Raw genomic sequence first — 20,386 nt, forward strand, 5'->3', positions numbered from 1 at the left:
AAATTACTGAATCCCCAGTTTCCTCATCTGTGAAATGAAGGTAATGTTATCTGCCCATAGGGCTGTGTTTTAAGGATGAAATGTTAAATGTGTAAAGTATGGCCGACACAGCCTGATATATACCAAGCACTACACATTGCCCATTATCCTTTTTAATTACCTCTATTCTTGGCTATTTAATTTATTTTAAAAATATTCATTTCTCTTTATCAACGAAATAGAATAGAATATACATCTGAAAACATTGGTTCCCTTCAATCTATTGCTTCGTACCTGGACATTATTTACTCAAACTTTTATTCTTGTGGGGATTGATTTACATCTACAACAGACACACACATTGTAGTGTAATTTATAGCTTTAGGGTAGTTATACAAAGATCTGGTGGTCTTCCACAAGTAGCTATACATTTCCTATATGTGATACAACGTATATAAATAAAATATATGAAACTGGGTTTCTCCCCAGTATTTTCAGGTAACTTAGCATCTGTAAAAGATGGGACTACAACTTTCTCAGTTAAGACATTTCAGTGGGGGATGGGTGAAACAGGAGAAGGTGATCAAGAAGGACAAACTTCCAGTTATTAGTGTTGGGGATCTAATATATAGCATGGCTAGTTAATGATAACAGTAATGCATATTTGAAAGTTGCTAAGAATAAATTTTAAATATCATGAGAAAAAAAGTTGACAGATCAGCACTTAGGAAAAGCTCATTTTTATAAATATGTCTTGTTTTTCAAGATGAAGATGCTAATATCAGTCATTGTAAATGGAATTTTTATGTTTTGCTAGAGACATTAAAGTTAACACTCAGCCTCAAGCATGTGATTTATATAAAGGCTATGTGATTCCTTCTCCAACTTTATTTTTTCTTTTTTTTGCTTTAAAGGGGAACTATGAGTAGGTGAGAGAATAAAAGTAAATACTTCTGTTCATTTTAGAGAACTTTGTACACGGTGGATACTCGCTGATGATACCATGTTAGAAAACGCAGAACTAGAAACCCTGAGAATGTGTTTGTATCTTCACCAACCTCATCATCCTCCCTCTTCTTTCAAAAAGGATAACTGTTCCACTTACACATTTGATGCCATTCCCTCTTACTTGTGCGAGATCCTCAGTATCCATGCCTTCCATTTCTTCAGCTCTTCTTCTCCCTCCAACTTAAGGTGTTTTTTTTTTGTTTGTTTTCTTTTATGGTCTTCATATCCTGAAAAAGTCACATTCATTGATGGCTTCATCCTCCTCCCATTTCCATCTTAACTCATTGTACTCTTGTCTCTTCCTCACCACCGTATCATGATTGTTCTGACAAGAGCTGCAATGCGGTCCCCTTGCTAGATTCGAGGGAATGTTTGTCTTATTAACTGGGTCCTTTTGTATGTGTTCCATCTGCTATTTCCACCGAGTTTGGCTCAACTGCTCCCTTTCCTTTAGGAATTTTGTTTCTTGTTTGGCTTCCGTGACATTCCTAACCTGGGTTTTCTACTTCTCTGGCTGCTCATTTTCAGCCGCCTTTTTAAGTTCTTTCTTGGCCTAAATTAAAAATATTGACATTTCAGGTGTTAGCCCACTATTTAATCTTTTTGGTTTAATCTTTTCATCTTGTCATCCCACTGGAGAAATCGAACCCCGTGGCTCCAAATACCACCTGCATGTTGCTGACTTCCAAACCAGTCCCTGCTGCCAGGTCTTCGATAACTATGTCCAAGCTTCTGCTAAATATCTTGACCATGGAGCCCCAAACTTACCTCAGGCTCAATCTATCTAAAACTAAATTTATTACTGTATCAGTCAGGGTCCAGTCAAGAACATAAACTAGTCTAGGTATTTCAAATGGGGAATTTAACACTGGGAATTAGTTGCACAGGTGAGAAGCGAGACAAGCAGCTAACATGGAAATGGCAAGACCACCCGGAGATCAGCAACAGCAGGAAGCCGCTATCACCCACAGGGGAGGAGGGATGAAAAGAAGAGATGAAGTTTTCAGAATCTAGACAGCAAGGTCACCCAATTAGAGCTAGAACTATAGCTGAGACTAGAGCTATGGCCACTAAGGAAACTGGAACCAAAGACAGAAAGCTTGTCTGATGGAAGCTGAAATCTTGGAAAAGATCTGGTCACAATGAGAAATGTTGCCTGAGGCAAAGCGAGGGAGGAAGAAACATCCTGGCTTCACCCCACCTTCCAACCCTCCTGTCTTCCCCCAGCATCTCTAGTTGTCCAAACCTGCCTGGAAAGTAGGGAGCCCAGGTAAGGCAGTTCTTAGGGATGTTGAGGAACTTGGGGGAAGGAAGCAGCACAGACCCAGGAGCGAAGGAGCAAGTGATCAGCATAATAACCAGCATCCACCTGAGAACAATCCTCCTTCCTGCCTTCTCTATTTAGTAGTTTATGTCTCTACCTACCTGGCTGGTAAAGCAAAGACCTTTGTATTCATCATTTACTCTCATTTTCCCCCACATCTAATCTGTTATTAGATTCTAATGAGTCTACCTCAGAAACTTTTATTGAATTTCTTCCCATCTCTACCTTCCTTTGTTCTAAACCTGTTTAGTCTGCTTTGTCTCTCTTCTGAACTGTTCCCAATATTATTCCAAATATTCTCGCCCAGTTTCACTCAGTCCAATTTTTCATTTATTTTTCTATTATTTGTTTTGCTGTTTTCTTATTTAAATACCATCTTGTTCCTTGGGGAATAAAATAGTAACCATTTTCACATGGAATACAGTGCCCTTCTAGTTTCCCCTTCACTTGTGTATCTTGTGGGGATCAAGAAAAGACTAAATTGACTGGATGATCGATACTATAAAATCTTCATGGGTTTCTTTATGGTAAACATATTAGTTTTAGTTGATAGCCCTCGAAGACAGAGATGTAAGGGCAATTACGGCTTTGCAACTAGGTGGTAAACATATTAAATATGACTGAGAGTTTGAACCTTCTGAAAAATGTGTCAAATAAAGATTTAGACACTTTGGGTTAACTTTTGTATATGGTGTCAGATGGTCTAGTTTCATTCTTCTGCGTGTAGCTTTCGAATTTTCCCAATTTATTGAAAAAGGATTAAAAACTTGAATATAAGACCTGATAAAATAAATATGTGGGCAAAAACATTGATACTAAACTTATGAACCTTAGTCTCACAGAGATTTTTTCTTAACCTAATTCCAAGAGCAAGGGAAGTAAAAGCAAAAATAAATAAATGGGACATCAAACTAAAAAGATTCTGCACAGCAAAGGAAACCATCAACAAAACAAAAAGGCAACCCACTGAATGGCAAAAGATTTGCAAGTGATAATTCTGATAAGGGTCAATATCCAAAATATATTAAGAACAGATAAGACTCAACAGAGAAAAAACAATCCAACTAAAAAATGAGTAGAGAACCTGAACATTTTTCCGAAGAGGACATGCAGATGGCCAATAGATATATGAAAAGATGCTCAACTTCAGTAGCTATAAGGGAAATACAAATCAAAACCACAATGAGATACCACCCCACACCTGTTAGAAGGGCTATTACTAATAAAAAAAGAAATAAGTGTTGGAGAGATTATAGAGAAAAAGGAATCCTCGTAAGCTGCTTGGTGGGAATGTAAATTGGTGCAGCTTCTATGGAATATAGTATGGAAGTCCCCCCCAAAATTTAGAGCTATCATATGATGCAGTAATCCCAGTTCTGGGTATCTACCTGAAAATTTTGAAAACACTTATTTGTAAAGATATATGTACCCCTAAGTTCATTGAAGCATTAGTCACAATAGCCAAGACTTGGAAACAACCTAAGTATTCTTTAACTGATAATTGAACAAAGAAGATGTAGTACATACATACGATGGAATACTACTCAGCCATAAAAAGATATTGCCATTTGTGACAATACGGATGAATCCTGAGAGTATTGTGCTAAGTGAAATAACTCAGACAGAAAAAGACAAGAATCATATGATTTTACTCATATATATAATGTAAAAAAACAACAACAAAAAACAAACAACAAATAAACTCATAGACACAGACATCAATATGGTGGTTACCAGAGGGATGAAGAGGGTAAAGAGGGTCAAATGTATGGGATGGAAGGAGACGAGGCTTTAGGTGGTGAGCACACAATGGAGCATACAGATGTATGATAACATTGCACACATGAAAGTTGTTGTAATCAATGTTACCTCATTAAATTAAAAACAAATTTAGATTCCCATATTAATGAGGAATCATTAGCAAACTGCCATGTACCACTTCCCCCAGCATTAGAACACACTGCTGATCATGCTGAGCTAAACACACGTCTCAGAAGCCTTCCCAATAAGGGTGTTGTAAAGAAACACCAACAGACAAGTTGACAGGAGAGTTATAAACTTGATTCCCAGGTCAACTTCATGCTCTGCATGTTGACAACTGTCTTCTCTCAGAAACACTCTGGAGTATTCCACACTGTATTTTTCAAACCTTTCCACTAAAGTACCCTTAAAGACAGAGAAAAGTGAATTTACAACTCTGGGATTACCTCACATCACCTTATTTCAAATTTGAAATGTCTTTAACCTCCTGATCTTAATATAAAATTTCATGCAAAGTTTGCATTCTATTTAGTAAAATGGCTATTTCTGTTTAAATTGTTCCCCCAGCCTCAGCAGCTTCCAAAAACCTGGAGTGAAATCATGTTCCAGGAAGATGTTCTGTGCTTATTTGGTCCTGTGGCTACACATACCCCTTGGCACATGGTCACTTACATAAAGCCCAGCAGGAGTCCTCCAGTAGTGTTCTGAAGCTCTCTAATGGCTTAGCCAACTCACTCCTTTTTGGGCTCTATAACCTCAGCTTCCATTACACAGCTGTCTGGGTGCATGCACATCCAACTTTTGATTCTCTCCTACTGGCTCCCTTTTTTCCTTCTTGCTAGTTTAGTTACAGGACCCAGCCACAAAACTTCCCTAGATCTGTTTTTGAGAAGAGGGGTTACAAAATCTTTCTGCAAAGGGCCGGAGAGTACATATTTTAGGTCTCAGTCAGAACTACTCAACTACATTATAGCACAAAAGCAGCCATAGACAGCACGTAAACAAGTGGGCGAGACTATTGCAATGAAACTTTATACACAGACACTTAAATGTGAATTTCAAAGTTTTCATGTGTCATAATATAGTACTTTTTTTCAACCATTTAAAAAATGTAAAAATCTTAGGTTGCCATACATACAAAATTAAGTGGCAGTCTGAATTTGGCCCATAGGCTGGGTTTGTTGGCCCCTGATATAGAACATAGTTTGTTGGCTCGTGAACTATTCTTGCGAACTCTGCAAGGCTCCCCTAACTCTGCCTCAGCTATTTGTATACTTCGCCTCTGCAGGACGCCAAGAAATGTGCTGAATGCAGCTGCCATTTTAACCACCCTGTGTATGGAGATAAGTCTCAAGTTTATATTTCCACTCTTAATATCTCACTCTAGTTTTAATTTTATTTGCCATGTTGTATTTATTCGTGGCCCAAACCTAAAGGTGAAATAGTAAAAAAATCAATAAGCAAACATTTTTTTTTGTAAGTTCTCTCCTTTCTAACTTCTTCTCTGTTGTAAGTAGCACTGCTTTCTAACATGCCTTCTCATCAGAGAATCTTATGCTTTCCATTTACCCTCTATCTCTGTAACATCGAGACCTCTCTGTCCTTCGTAATGTTAGTGGTGTACTCTTCCTTCGTCCTAATCTACATGAATTAATGCACTGGACTCATTTTAAACACCACCAAGAAAATTACATTTTAATATGATGATTTGATTACTCTTATTGGCTTTTTGACTGTACTTCTGGGATCCATATTCCTCAATTTGTCCCATTATCTGAGTACTTTTCCCTTCCATTAGTTTGGCCTCCATTTCCTGTCTCAGCCTATGAAACTGAAGATGCACAGAATGGCTTCTAAGGGTGACAGTCAAGGGTGGCAGAGCCTTCTAAGGGTGGCAGAGTCTCTGTTCTCCGACTTGTTCATTTTGGCTGCTGGGCAATTTTTAGACCAATGTTTTACATCATTTTCAGCCCCTCTGCTATGGAGATAGAACAGGTTACGTGGTAATGGGAGGAATATCAAGGAAGGCATCTCTGGGGAGGTGGCTTTTGGTATGAAGCCTGAATGATAGGTATATGAAGATCTGGGAAAGATGTAGGCTGGACACTGGGAAAAATCAGTGCAAAGGTCCTGAGGTGCAAACAAGGTCAGCATGATCGTCAAAGTATAGACAATGAGGAAGAGTTGCTACAGTACAGGCAGGAGGACCATGAGACCAACAGGAGGTCGGGAGTATTCAAAGGCAGAGTCATAAAGGGCCATGAAGGCTGTGGTGAAAGCCTGGATTTTAGTCTAAGTGCTTGGAAAATCATTGGGAGATTTAAGCAGGGGTGCGATGTGATCTGGTTCCTTTGCCCCACCCACCTGGGCTGTTGTGTGGAATGTGGGTTTTCAGAATGAAGACAGAGACCAGGTTATTGCAGAAATTCAATGAGAATTAATGTGACTTGGGCTGGTAGGTGGCAGTAAAGAAGGAGAGAAGTGATCAGATTCACCAGAAGAACCCAAAGCCTTGCTGATGAGATGGACACAGTGGTTAGTGGTGAAGAAAAAATGGAAACCAAAACGTCTCCTAGATTTCTCGCCCTAAGCAACAGGAAGCATTGAGAAGAATAAAAAAAAAAAAATCAATTTGCCACATGCTTGAGTTTGTGGTGTCTATTGGCTACCTATGTAGAAATACTAAGTAGGCAACTGGATATAAATCTAGAGTTTAGGGAAAATGTTAGGGCTACAGGTATACTATTTGTGGGATACATCAGCATATAGATGGCACTTAGTACCAAGGAACTTGATGGGCTGTCCCAGAGAGAGCATGTACAAGGGGGAGAAAAGAGACTTGGAGGCACTTGACCCTTGATGTTAACCAGAGGAGAGGCACCAGTAAAAAGACTGTGACGAAGTTCCAGAGAAGAAAATCAGGATCAGGTAGTCACTGAGAGTGACCAAGATCTAGGATTCAAGACTTACATAGTTCATTTTCCTTCCTGTTTTAGAATAAAAATATCAGAAGTTAAAAGGAAGTTAGGAAAAATCTGTTATAATTAAGGGGTTTGGTCTTCTCAAATTTTTTTCCTCATTGTACACTCCAAGAGTGAAACCTATCAATAGTTTATTATCTCCTTGAAAATGGTTTTGATGTAAAAAGAACTTAAAATAAGTCAATGCTTAAAATCTTAGGAAACTACTCTTCACATAAATGTGATAATGATACTTAATTTCAGGTTACCGTGTCACCTACCAATTTCATCTACATTTATTACGAAATAATTACCTCAATGGCCCTACAAAGAATTTTCCTTCTGTCAAATTTAATAAAATATATCAAGTGAACAGCAAAACTAGCATTCTGTGAATTATAGGCCCTTAGGTTTGTAATTTTCAACAATGAGGATTTTTCAAACTTGTAATTATTGAGATACTTTAGATCAGCTCTCTGATGTACGAGTATACATGTTTGAACAGAGTTAGGTACTGCGCACACGTCCACAATCATGATCTTCAACTGAAAAGCAAGGTAAGTGTTAAAAAATACGTTTTTTGGAGTTCACTGTATAAAATAGGATAACTGAAGTTTTAGGTACTTGCATTACATTTTTAATTAAATACATTTCTTAATCTTTTTACCTACTGTACATGTTTCTCCCAAGTTTATTCTCTCCTACATCTGCCACCTGGAAAAACTAAACGTGGCAGAGACTTTTCTAGTGCTTACTCACATCTAATTCCCTCCTTTCTAACCACCAAGCAACATCTCATTTCTCAATTCTCTTGTAGCTGGGTGAGGCCTTGATTTTAACCAAAGGAGTCTGACTGAGAATTATGCAAAACTGCAGGGCTGGAGCATTTAATAGCAAGTGTACATTCTGAGCAATTTCTTTTTGCCTTTGGCTGGGACCACAAAGGTAGAGAGAGCTATGAGATGAAAGCTGCCTGGATCTGAGTCATTGTATGGAAAAGAGTTCCCTTGGTTAGTTGCCCATTCTAAACTAGACTTTGCACAAGGAAGAAATAAACCTTTATTGTCGTAAGCCACTGAGATTCTGGGGATGTTAACCTTAGCACAGCCTGACATTATTATGCAATGCTCTTTTTCAGTTTGCCTTTTCTTGAGATCAAGAAACGATATCACTTGTTAGTTGAAATCTAATCAGTAGATAAAGAAAAACAGAAAAATCAAAAGGATGTTTGACTAGAATAATGAATTTGCATAGGTTTAGAATTAGAACACTGACATCTACTTTGAACGGTGTCTCACTTTGATAAAAGAGGCTGGCATTCTGATGATGTGGAGAAAATAATTCAGTTTCAACTTTTTTCAAAGATCCGTGTAACATCGTTAGATGGCCAAGGCAGACATAATCTCCACAGGTTTTCTCCACATATCTACCCCATGGAACAAGTGTACGCAACCTATAGGATGCTTTTAGCGGGAGGTCAACTCAGATGGAGGTCCCTGAACTCCCCTCCACCCACGGAAAAACTGAATGTACAGTTACGCAGGAAGTGATTACCAGTGAATGAGATCAGGAACCTAGCCCAGCGACTCCTACACACCGGGTGAATGCGAAAATACCCAAACGGAATGGGTAGGAAAGGCTGTGGCACATTCTCACCATAAACCCAGCATGGAGCCATATAACTGAGAGAGAACTCCCAACTCCTAGCTTCTCTGTGGGGAGGGAAGGATTTAGGCTCCACATTTAGCACTCCAAATTTTAAGACTCCCACCCGAGGGAAGAACCCTCAAAATACCTAGTTTTGAAAGCCAACAGGGTATCTAGGAGATCCAAAAGACTAGTAAAAAAAGAACCAGTAGTTAATGGGTGGGAGCAGGGCCATAGCTATGCCCCCAGGGCGCAGGGCAGGGGCAACAGGCACAACTGCCTATGTCCCAGTCTTTCCTTGAAAGAGTCCATCTGCAGAATTTGCAAGCTGCTGCCTGAGGGTCTGGCTTCTAATTTAGTACACATCTAAGGGAAGCCTGTAATCCTCCCCAGAGACTGGGGAAACAGGCAGACCCCCTCCCCTACCTTCTCCCTGTAGCCCACGATGGGGTTACAAGTATCTTCCTGAAGGGAGCTATTACACACATATCTGGCACCCCTGCTTTCATGACTGCTGTGAGATGGGTCTCTGATTGCCTGGCTCTGACAGCCAAAGAGGTCTTGCATTCACAAGTCCCACAGGACTGTGGCAAACAAAGATGCAGTGCTTAACCAGCTCAGTAGCAACACCCAGCAGCTACATGCCCAGCACAGAGGGAGCAGGGAAAAATGCCCACCTCTTAGTTGCTCTCTGGAAGGGCTTTAAGTACATACTTTCCCAGATGCTGCCTGAGGTCTGGCTTCTAATCAGCTTGCATCTAGGTGCTGAATTGTGATCCTCCCCTTAGGTCTTGGCACACTGTCAACTACTGGGAGCCACTAAGAGCAAAGAAGGTAGCTTGGACAATCACAAGGGTTTGAGAAACAACCAAGAGCTCAGGCCAAGTAGATTGATGAGGTTCATTTCCTATACAAGACTCTGTCAAGACTGGGATAGGTGGCTGTTTTGTGCAAAAGCCAACACAGAGAGTCAAGGAATTTAAAGAAACAAAGGATTATATTCCAAACAAAAGAACATAATAAATCTCCAGAAGATTTTAATGAAATGGAGATAAGATATTTACCTGCTAGTTCTAAATAATGATCATAAAGATACTCAAATTAGAAGAACAATATGTGACAATGAGAATTTAAATGAAGAGAGAAAATTAAAAAGTGCCAAATAGAAATCACAGAGCCAAAGAGTACTATCCTTCTCAAACTCTTCTAAAAAGCATAAGTGAGGGACTGCTTCCAAACTCATTATACGAGGCCAGCATTACCTTATACCAAAACTAGAAAAAGACACTATGAAAAAAGAAAATTATAGCACGATATTCCTTATGAACATAGATGCAAAAATCCTCAACGAAATATTAGCAAACTGATTTTAACAGTACATTAAAAGAATCATGCACCATAATCAAGTGGGATTTATGCCAGGGATTCAAGAATGGTTCAATGTCTGCAAATCAATGTGATAGACTACATTCATGAAATTAAGGATAAAAATCATGATGATCTCAATAGATGCAGAAGAAGCATTTGATAAAATTCAACATCCTTTAATGATCAAAACTCTCAACAAACTGAGTAAAAAGGTTACATACGAAAAGACAACCAAGACCATATATGTCAAGTTCACAGTTAACATCGTACTCAACAGTAGAAAACTGAAAGCTTTTCCTCTAAGATCAGAAATAAGACAAGAACGCCCACTATCACAACTGTTATTCAACATAGTACTAAAAGTCCTAGACAGAGTAATTAGGCAAGAAAAAGAAAAGGCGCACATATTGAACAGAAAGAAGTGAAATTGTCTCTTTGCAGATGACATAACATTAAAAATGCCATCAAAAATCTGTTAGAATAAATTCAGTAAAGTTGGAGAATATGAAAATCAGCATACAAACATCAGTTGCATTACTATACACTAACAACAAAGTATCAGAAAGAGAAATTAAGAAAACCTCATTTATAATAGCAATAATAAAAAAAAAATACACTACTTAGGGATAAATTTAACCAAGGAGGTTAAAGATCTATGCATTAAAAACTCTGGACCACTGATGAAAGAAATTGGAGAAAATACAAGTAAATGGAAAGATACTCCATGCTCATGGATTGGAAGAATTTTATTTATACACACACACATACGCACACACACACAAACACACACACACTACCTAAAGCCATCTATAGATTCAATGCTATCCCTGTGACATTTTTCACAGAAACAGGATAACAATCCTTAAGTTTTTGTGGAATCATAAAAGACCCTGAATATCCAAAGCAATCTTGAGAAAAAAGAATAAAGCTGGACTCATCACACTTTCAAATTTCAAACAATATTATAAAGCTATAGTAATCAAAAGAGTATGGTACTGGCATAAAATCATACACATAGATTAATAGAATAGAGCTCAGAAATAAACCCATGTATATATGATCAATTAATTATGACAATGGAGCCTAGAAATGGGCAAAGAATAATCTCTTTGATAATGGTGTTGAGACGGTATATTGCCACATGCAAAAGAATGAAACTGTACCTCTGTTATGCACCATACAGAAAAATCAACACAAAATAGATTAAAGGCTTGAATGTTAAGACCTGAAACCATAAATCTCCTAGAAGAAAAAATACAGGGTGATTTGTGTCAAGATGATGAAGTAGGCAAATGCTGTGTTCACCTCCTCCCATGACCACATAAAAATTACAAATAAATTATACAACCACTATTGAGAAGAACCACTTGACCCTAGCCGAAGAGACCTCCTGTAACTGAGGACATAAAGCAGCAGCCATGTTGAGACTGGGAGGAGGGGTGGAGATGCAAAATGGGCTGTTCTCACACATCTGTGTGGCAGTTAATTGGGAGAGATAGCTCAACCGTGGAGGTATACACTGAAGAGCAAGAGGTCCCAGCTCCACACTGGGCTCCCTAGCCGGGAGCACCAGTGCTTGTAAGAGATGTCCCTTTTACATCTGGCTGTAAAAAATCAGTGGGAACTCTGTCCTGGTGAGATGGAGGGCTGCTGTAGACCCAGGTGTCCTCTTAAAGAACCTGAGCACAGACTTACTTGCTCATAAACACTTGCCCTAAGTTCCAATGATGGGAGCTTGAAAAACGATGGGGAAGAACTGAATTGTCTGGCTTTAAGACAAGGGCTGGAGAGGAGCTCTCTCTAGGACAAAAGGGCCGGCAGGGGCCCTTGTTCCTTGATCAGCCTTCCCCACACAGCCAGCAGGTACAGAGAGGCACCAAATCTGAGTCTCCATCAACCTGGCTAACACTGCTCACCTCACCCTGCTGATTCCCTGAGACCCAGCCCCACCCAACTTGCACATCAGCCGAAACTTCTTTCAGTGACTTTTCCTCACAAGCAGCAGGGCTCTGCCTGCACTATAGATTTTTCTAAATTCTCTTAAAGATACATAAACCCCAGACAAGCTGCAGTTGGCCTTGGTGTGCCTTGTACTTCTTTACTCTAAGCCCAGCACTAGTGGCAGCCAGACTCAGTTCACAGCATAGCTTCTCTCAGGCACCTCTAAGCCCACCAGAGGCAGTTAACAACAGATCTCTTTATAGATGTCCCCAGTATGGGCACAGGCAGCAGCTGATCTTGGCCTGTACCAGAGCTCTTCCCAAGAAGCCCCAGAACCAAAATACCCAATATCTGGCTTCAGACAACAACAGAGCACCACGCAATTAGCTCCACAAATGACACACCAAAAAGGTGGACTAGGCAGGCACCAAAACCCTGCAGAAGTAAATCCTACTTTGTGGGGTCAGGCCCTACACAATACCTGCTCAGCTACAGTCATGGCCAGTCCTCGCAACCAGTCAGCCCAAGATTCAATTCAACCCAATGAAGTGTCAATAGCATTCAAAGCTCAACTACAACAGAAGACACACAAAACCCACACAAGGGACACTCCTGTGTGGGTGTCCACACAGCTCATAAGAACAGGGAGGCTGAGACACTGGGACCCACAGGACATCTGCCACATAAGACCACTCTGCCCAAACTGGAAGATATAGCAAATATACCTAATACACAGAAAAAAAAAAAATAGGAAAGCTGCCAAAATGAGGAGACAAAGAAACATGTCCCAAATGAAAGAACAGGAAAAAACTCCATAAGAAGAACGAAATGAAATGGAGGTAAGCAATCTATCAGATATAGAGTTCAAAACACTGGTTATGAGGATGTTCAATAAACTTAGGGGAAGAAGAGATAACTCAGTGAGAACTTACACAAAGAAATAGAAACCATAAAAAAGAACCAGTCAGAAATGAAGACAACAATAACTGTAACAAAGAATACATTACGTGGGATCAATAGATAAATCAGAAGTTTAATAAACGATTTGGAAGAAAGGTAGATAAAAATACTCAATTGGAATAGCAAAAATAAAAAAGGATTAAAAAAAATGAGGATAGTTTAAGGGACCTCTGAGACATCAAGCATAACAACATTCACATCATAGGGGTAACCAAAGAAAAAGAAAGCAGGGATTGGAAACCTATTTGAAGAAATAATGACAAGAAACCTCTCTAATTAGGTGAAGGAAATAGACATACAAGTCCAGGAAGTGCAGAGAGTCCCAAACAAGATGAAACTGAAGAGACATCAAGAAACATCATAGTTAAAATTCCAGAGCTTAAAGGCAGAGAATCTTAAAAACAGCAAGAGAAAAGCAGTTAGTTACTTACCAGGGAACTCCCATAAGACTGTCACCTGATTTCTCAACAGAAACTTTGCAGGCCAGAAAGGAATGGCAGGAAATATTCTAAGTGATGAAAAGCAAGGACCTACAACCAAGGTAACTCTAACCAGCAAGGCTATCATTTAGAGTTGAAGGAGAGATAAAAATCTTCTCAGATAAGAAAAAGCTAAAGGAGTTCATCAGCACCAAATCAGCACTACAAGAAATGTTAAAGGGACTTCTTTAAGCAGAAGTTAAAAAGATCATAAATATAAGAAAATATTGCAAAGAAAAATTCTGACAGTGTAAACACATAGCAAAAGCACTATAAACCAACTATAAACCTAGTGCAAAGGTTAAAAGGCCAAAGTAGGAAGATCATGTGTAATTATGACAATAAATTAATAAATTAAGGGATACACATACACAAGTAAAAAAAAGAAAAAAAGGACAAAAACAAATATGGAGGTGAGTAAAAAAGATAGAAATTTTAGAACGTGTTCAAACTTAAACGACCATCAATTTAAAATAGACGGCTATAAACATAGCTTGGTATATATGAAGCAGCACATGGTAACCACAAACCAAAAATCTGCAAGAGAAATACAAGAAATAGAGGAAGGAATCCAAACATAACAGTGCAGAAAATCATCAACATACAAGAGAAGAGAGCAAGAGAATAAGGAACAGGAAAAAAAAAACTACAAAAACAATCAGAAAACAATAAAATAGCAATTACTACATACCTACCAATAATTACCTTAAGTGTCAATGGATTAAATGCTCTAATCAAAAGACATAGGATGCTTGAATGGATAAGAAAAAAATACCTATATATATGCTGTCTATAAGAGACCCACTTCAGATCAAAAGACACACAGACTGAAAGTAAAGGATGGAAAAATACATTTCATGCAAATGGAAACCAAAAAATTCTGGGGTAGAAATACTGTATCATACAAAAATAGACTTTAAAACAAAGGCTATAACAAGAGATAACGAATGTTTCATAATGATAAAGGGATCAACCCAACAAGAGGATATAACCCTTGCAAATATTTATACACCCAGCATAGCACCTAAATATATAAAGCAAATATTGCAGACATAGAGGGAGTGATCAACAGTAATACAGTCATAGCAGGAAACTTTATAAGCCTTAAACGACACATTAGACTAGATGAATTTAATTGATATTTTCAGAACATCTCACCCTGAAGCAGAATATACATTCTCCTCAAGCACACATGGAACATTTTCCAGGATAGACCACATGTTAAGCCACAAAACAAGTCTCAATAAATTTAAGTTTAAAATCATATCAAGCATTTTCTGGGATCAGAATGGTATGAAACTAGAAATCAATTACAAGAAGAAAATTGAAAAACATACCAATGCATGAAGGCTAAATAATATGCTACTAAACAATGAATACGTTAATGAGATCAAGGAAGAAATCAAAAGATACCTTGAGACAAATGATAATAAAAACACAATGACCCCAAATCTATGGGACACAAAGTGATTCTAAGAAGGAACTTTAGAGCAATACAGGCCCACATCAAGAAACAATAAAAACCTCAAACAGTTTAACCTTATACCTAAAGAAAGTAGAAGGAAAAAAAAAGGACAAAGTCTAAAGTGAGTAGAAGAAAGGAAATAATAGAGATCAGGTGGAAATAAAATAGAGTCTTAAAAAACAGTACAAAACATCAATGAAACCAAGAGCTGGTTCTTTGAAAAGATAAACAAAACTGACAAACCTTTAACCAGACTCATCAGGAAAAAGGGAGGACCAAATAAAATATCAGAAATGAAAGAAGAAAAGTGACAACTAACACTACAGAAATACAAAGAGTTATACAAAAATACTATGAATAATTACATGCCAACAAATTAGAAAACCTGGAAGAAATGGATAGATTCCTAGAAACATACAATCTTCTAAGACTGAATTGGGAAGAAACAGAAATCTGAACATACTGATTACTAATAAAATCGAATCACTAATCAAAAAACTCCCAACAAACAAAAGTCCTGGACTGAATGGCTTCACAGGTCAATTTTACCAAACACTCAAAGAAGAATTAGCACCTATCCTGCATAAACTATTCTAGAAATGTGAAGAGGAGAGAAGGTTCTCAAGCTCATTTTATGAGGCCAACATTAACCTGATTCCCAAACCAAAGACATTACAAAAAAAGCAAATCACTGGCCAATATTCCTGATGAACATAGATACAAAAATCCTCAACAGAATATTAGCAAACTGAATTCAGGAATACATTAAAAAGATCATACACCATGATCAAGTGGGATTTATTTCTGGGATGCAAGGTTGATTCAATACCTGCAAATCAATTAACATGAAACACCACATAAACAAAATGAAGGATAAAAATCATATGATCACATCACTAAATTCAGATAAAGCATTTAACAAAATCCAATATTCATTTAGGATGAGAACTCTTAGCAGAGTGGGAATAGAAGAAATATAACTCAGCATAATAAAGGCCATATATGACAAACTCACAGTTACCATCATATTCAATAGTGAAAAGCTAAAAGCAATTTCCTTAAGATCTGGAACAAGGCAATGTTGTTCACTTTACCACTTTTATTCAACATAGTTTTGGAACTCTTAGCTACAGCAATCAGACAAGAAATAAAAGTCATACAAATTAAAAAAGAAGAAGTAAAACTATCATCTGCAGATGACGGATACTATACATGTAGAGAGAACCCTAAAGATTCCACCAAAAACTATTAGAACTGATAAATGAATTTAGTAATTAGCAGGATACAAAATTAATATTCAGAAATCAATTGCATTTTTACATATTAATAATGAACTATTAGAAAGAGAAATTAAGGAAACAATCCTATTTATAATTGCATCAAAAATAAAATGATAAAGGAGGTGAGAATATACAATGGGATAAAGATAATTTCTTCAATAAATAATGTTGGAAAAACTGAAAAAATATCTATCTATATAGATACATCTATATAGATAGATAGATATAGATAGATATAGATTTAGATATCTATATAGATTTAGATCTATAGATATCTATATCTATATCTATATTCCAGGCAAGAGAAAAAGGAAAAATAAACAAATGGGACTACATCAAACTAAAAAGTTTTTGCACACCAAAAGAAAACATCAATAAAATGAAAAGATATTCGCCAATGACACATCCTATAAGGTGTTAATATCCAAACTATATAATGAACTCATACAACACACACACAAAAGAAAAAGAAAAAGAAAAAAACCCAAACAATCTGATTAAAAAATGGGCAGAGGACATGAATAGGCATTTTTCCAAAGAGGATATACTGACGGCCAGTAGACAAATGAAAAGATGCTCCAGATCACTAATCATTAGAGAAATGCAGTTAAAACCACAATGAGATATTACCTCACCTGTCAGAATGGCTATCATCAATAAATCAACAAACAATAAGTGTTGGTATGTGGAGAAAAGGAAACCCTCATACATTGTTGGTGGGATTGCAAATTGGTACATCCATTATGGAAAACAGTCTGGAGGTTCCTCAAAAAATTAGACCCAGCAATCCCACTTCTGGGTATTTATCTGAAGAAATCCAAAACTGTAATTCAAAAAGATGTACGTATCCTTACATTCATTGCAGCATTATTTACAATAGCCAAGATATAATAGCAATCTAAGTGTCCATTGATAGATGACTAAAAATGTGGCATATATATACAACGGAATATTACTTGGGCCATAAAAAAGAATGAAATCTTACAATTTGTGACTACCTGGATGGACCTAGAGAGTATTATTCTAAATTAAATGTCAGACAATAAGTCAGACAAAGCCAAATATCATATAACACCACTTATATGTGCAATCTAAAACAAAATAAATGAACCAACAAAACAGAAACAAACTCAGATACAAAGAACAAAACTGTTGGCTCTCAGATGGGAGTGAGGTTAGAGGACTGGGTGAAAATGGTGGAGATTAAGAAGTACAAATTGGCAGTTACACAATAGTCACAGGCATGTAAAGTACAGCATAAAGAATACAGTCAATAATATTATAATAATTATGTATAGTGTCAGGTGGGCACTAGAATTATTGGAGGGATCCTTTAAGTCATGTAAATGTCTAACCACTATGCTGTACACCTGAAACTAATGTAATATCGAGTATCAACTATAATTGAAAAAAAATAATTTGAAAAATAAAACAATAAAAACATACAGGGTAAACTAGACGGTGGTCTTTGCAGTAATTTTTTGGATTTGACAACAAATGCAAAGAGATCAAAACCAAAAACAAACAAGTGGCATTACATCAAACTAAAAAGCTCTGCACAATAAAAGAAACCATCAGTAAAATGAAAAGGCAATCTATGGAATGGGAGAAAAATATTTGCAAACCACATATCTGATAAGAGGTTAATATCCAAAATGTATAAAACACTCATACAACTCAATAGCAAAATAACCCAACAATCTGATTCTAAAATGGACAAAGAACCTGAACATTTTTCCAAAGAACATACAAATGGCCAACAAAAGCCCCTGAAACATGGTACACGAAAAGGTGTTCAACATCTCTAATCAGAGAAATTCAAATTAAAACCACAATGAGACATGACCTCACACCTGTTTGGATGGCTATTATTAAAAAGATGAAAGATAAATGTTGGTGAGGATGTAGAGAAAAGAAAATCCTTGTGCACACTGTTCGTGGGAATGTAACTTGGTGTAGCCACTATGAAAAACAGTATGGAGTTTCCTAAAGAAATTTTAAAAAGAACTACCTTATGACCCAGCCACCTCACTTCTGGATATATATCCATAGGAAAGGAAGTCATTATCTTGAAGAGGTGTTCGCACTCCCACGTTTACTGCAGCATTATCCGCAATAGCCAAAGTATGGAAACAGCCGGTGTCCATCAATGAATAAACGGATCCCAAAACGCGGCATGTATACGCAACAAAATATTTCTGTTGTTTGAGCCACTCAGTCCGTGGTGTTTTGTTACGGTGGGCCAAGAGACTAACACGCACCATCCCTCACAAGGCTCCCCTGGCTACAACCCACTCCACATGGCCTTGCTTCCCTAAGTTACCACTGGTACCATCCTTCACTGAATTTCTACAGTTAATATACTTTCAGGCTTAACATTTCTAAATAAAATGCTTTACTTTTTTTGACAATTGGACAAAATGTTTATCTCACCAGCGAAATTGTAAATCTCTTGAGAGTCCATGCTCTGTATTCCATCTTTTTATTCCTCAAAATTGCATATTAGTAACTATTCAGAAAAGTATTCTATTAATGGTCCAATATTTTCCTTGTGATTTTTTTTGTAATTAAAATCTGAATCAGCCCGGAATCTTAAGAAAAAATTTTTTGAGTCAAGGGTGAGAATTTTTATATTATCTAGAACATTTTTCATTATAAATTTCTATAAAACATGATTGTTATAAATTACTTCATGTCATATTTCTACTATAACTGCTTCTGTGATTTTCTTCAATGTTCAAAAGAATTGGGGGCAATTCATTTGTTTTAATTGACTTCATCATTTATCAGATCAGTTTTCAATTCAATGTAGCTTGCAAAGTGATACTTGGTTAAAATTTTAATTAGGGAAGTAAAATGTGTTTTAAATGTGATACCTTTATTTTGTGATAAACTAAGTGATTTGGGATGAATAGCTATGGGTTTCCTTTACAACAAAGAAAAAAAGTGGGCTCACTCATTTTCAATCATGAGCCAAAATCAGATTTATATCAAGTCTAAACTCTTCCATATTTAGGGACATATTCATTGAAATGAAAAGGACAGGAATTTGTGTGTGTTTCTCTGTGTGCCTTTATGTGTCTTTCTGCCTTTCTCTTCCATTCTTCGACTCTGCTTCTTCCTGCCACTTGGTTCTGTTGGTCTGTGTCTGTCCCTGAAAACACACATCATTTTCTCCTGGAATTGTAGGTAAAATACTCCTGAAAGTTCTTGGTGTTCTCCAGTTTGTTCTGAACTTATATTACTTGGAGCTTACTGAGCAAAACTCAACATCAATCAAATGGAAAAAGGAAACACCATGAAGTTACAGCTCCAAGCAAAACCACTTTATGAGTGTGTGGCTGGGGTGCACGTTAATGACACCAGTGCCCAGGTGGCCAAATTTATGTCCACCCTCTTGATCTGATAATACAGAGCAGGGGATGAATTGGTAATGAACCAGGCTAAAAACAGATGGTGACTCCATGTGTGTTTGCTGCTGAAAATCTACAGAGGGAAAACATTAAACATGTGTCTTTAAATTTAAATTAGTGCATTTCAAAAACACAGACTGTTGAGCTTTTGAAAACAGGCTGGCTGAATGTGTTTCATCTTATAGTTTTGAACTCTGATGTGTTTTGGGGAATAGCAACAGGCAAAGTGGATGGTATGTTAGTTACCCTTTCTTTAGCTCCTCAATATCAGTGGTGCTCCACTGTAATTAGCTGCTTGTGAGCAGTTCTTTGTCATTAAATTTGCTACACTCTAATTAGGAAATTTAAAAAATTCAAAAGACCACCATCCAAAAATTGGCAGCAATTATTAAATATATTTTCTCAGATTATGATTTTTTTTTACTTTACAATGATGACTGAGTTTAGTGCTGACACGATTTTTAAAAACATTTCCTTGATGTACAAACAGTATTTTATAAAAATGAACTAAAATATATAACAGTCTACTGCTATACACACACACACACACACACATACATACATACATACATACATACATACATACATACATACATACATACATACCTGGGCTGTATTGGTGTATTGGAGATATTTGTGTCTGAGTGTACCCAGAAATGATTATTTCTTTGATTTACACTCCAAGACAAATAAAATTTGTGCTCAGATGCCAATCCAAACATATCCCAGAATAATTTTGGGGAAAAACTACCACAAACCCACCCTATGATTCTGTGAGGGCCTCGGATGATTTAATATAAA

This window comes from Pteropus medius, unplaced genomic scaffold (assembly GCF_902729225.1).
Source record: "Pteropus medius unplaced genomic scaffold, Ma_sr-lr_union100, whole genome shotgun sequence".
NCBI lineage: Eukaryota > Metazoa > Chordata > Mammalia > Chiroptera > Pteropodidae > Pteropus > Pteropus medius.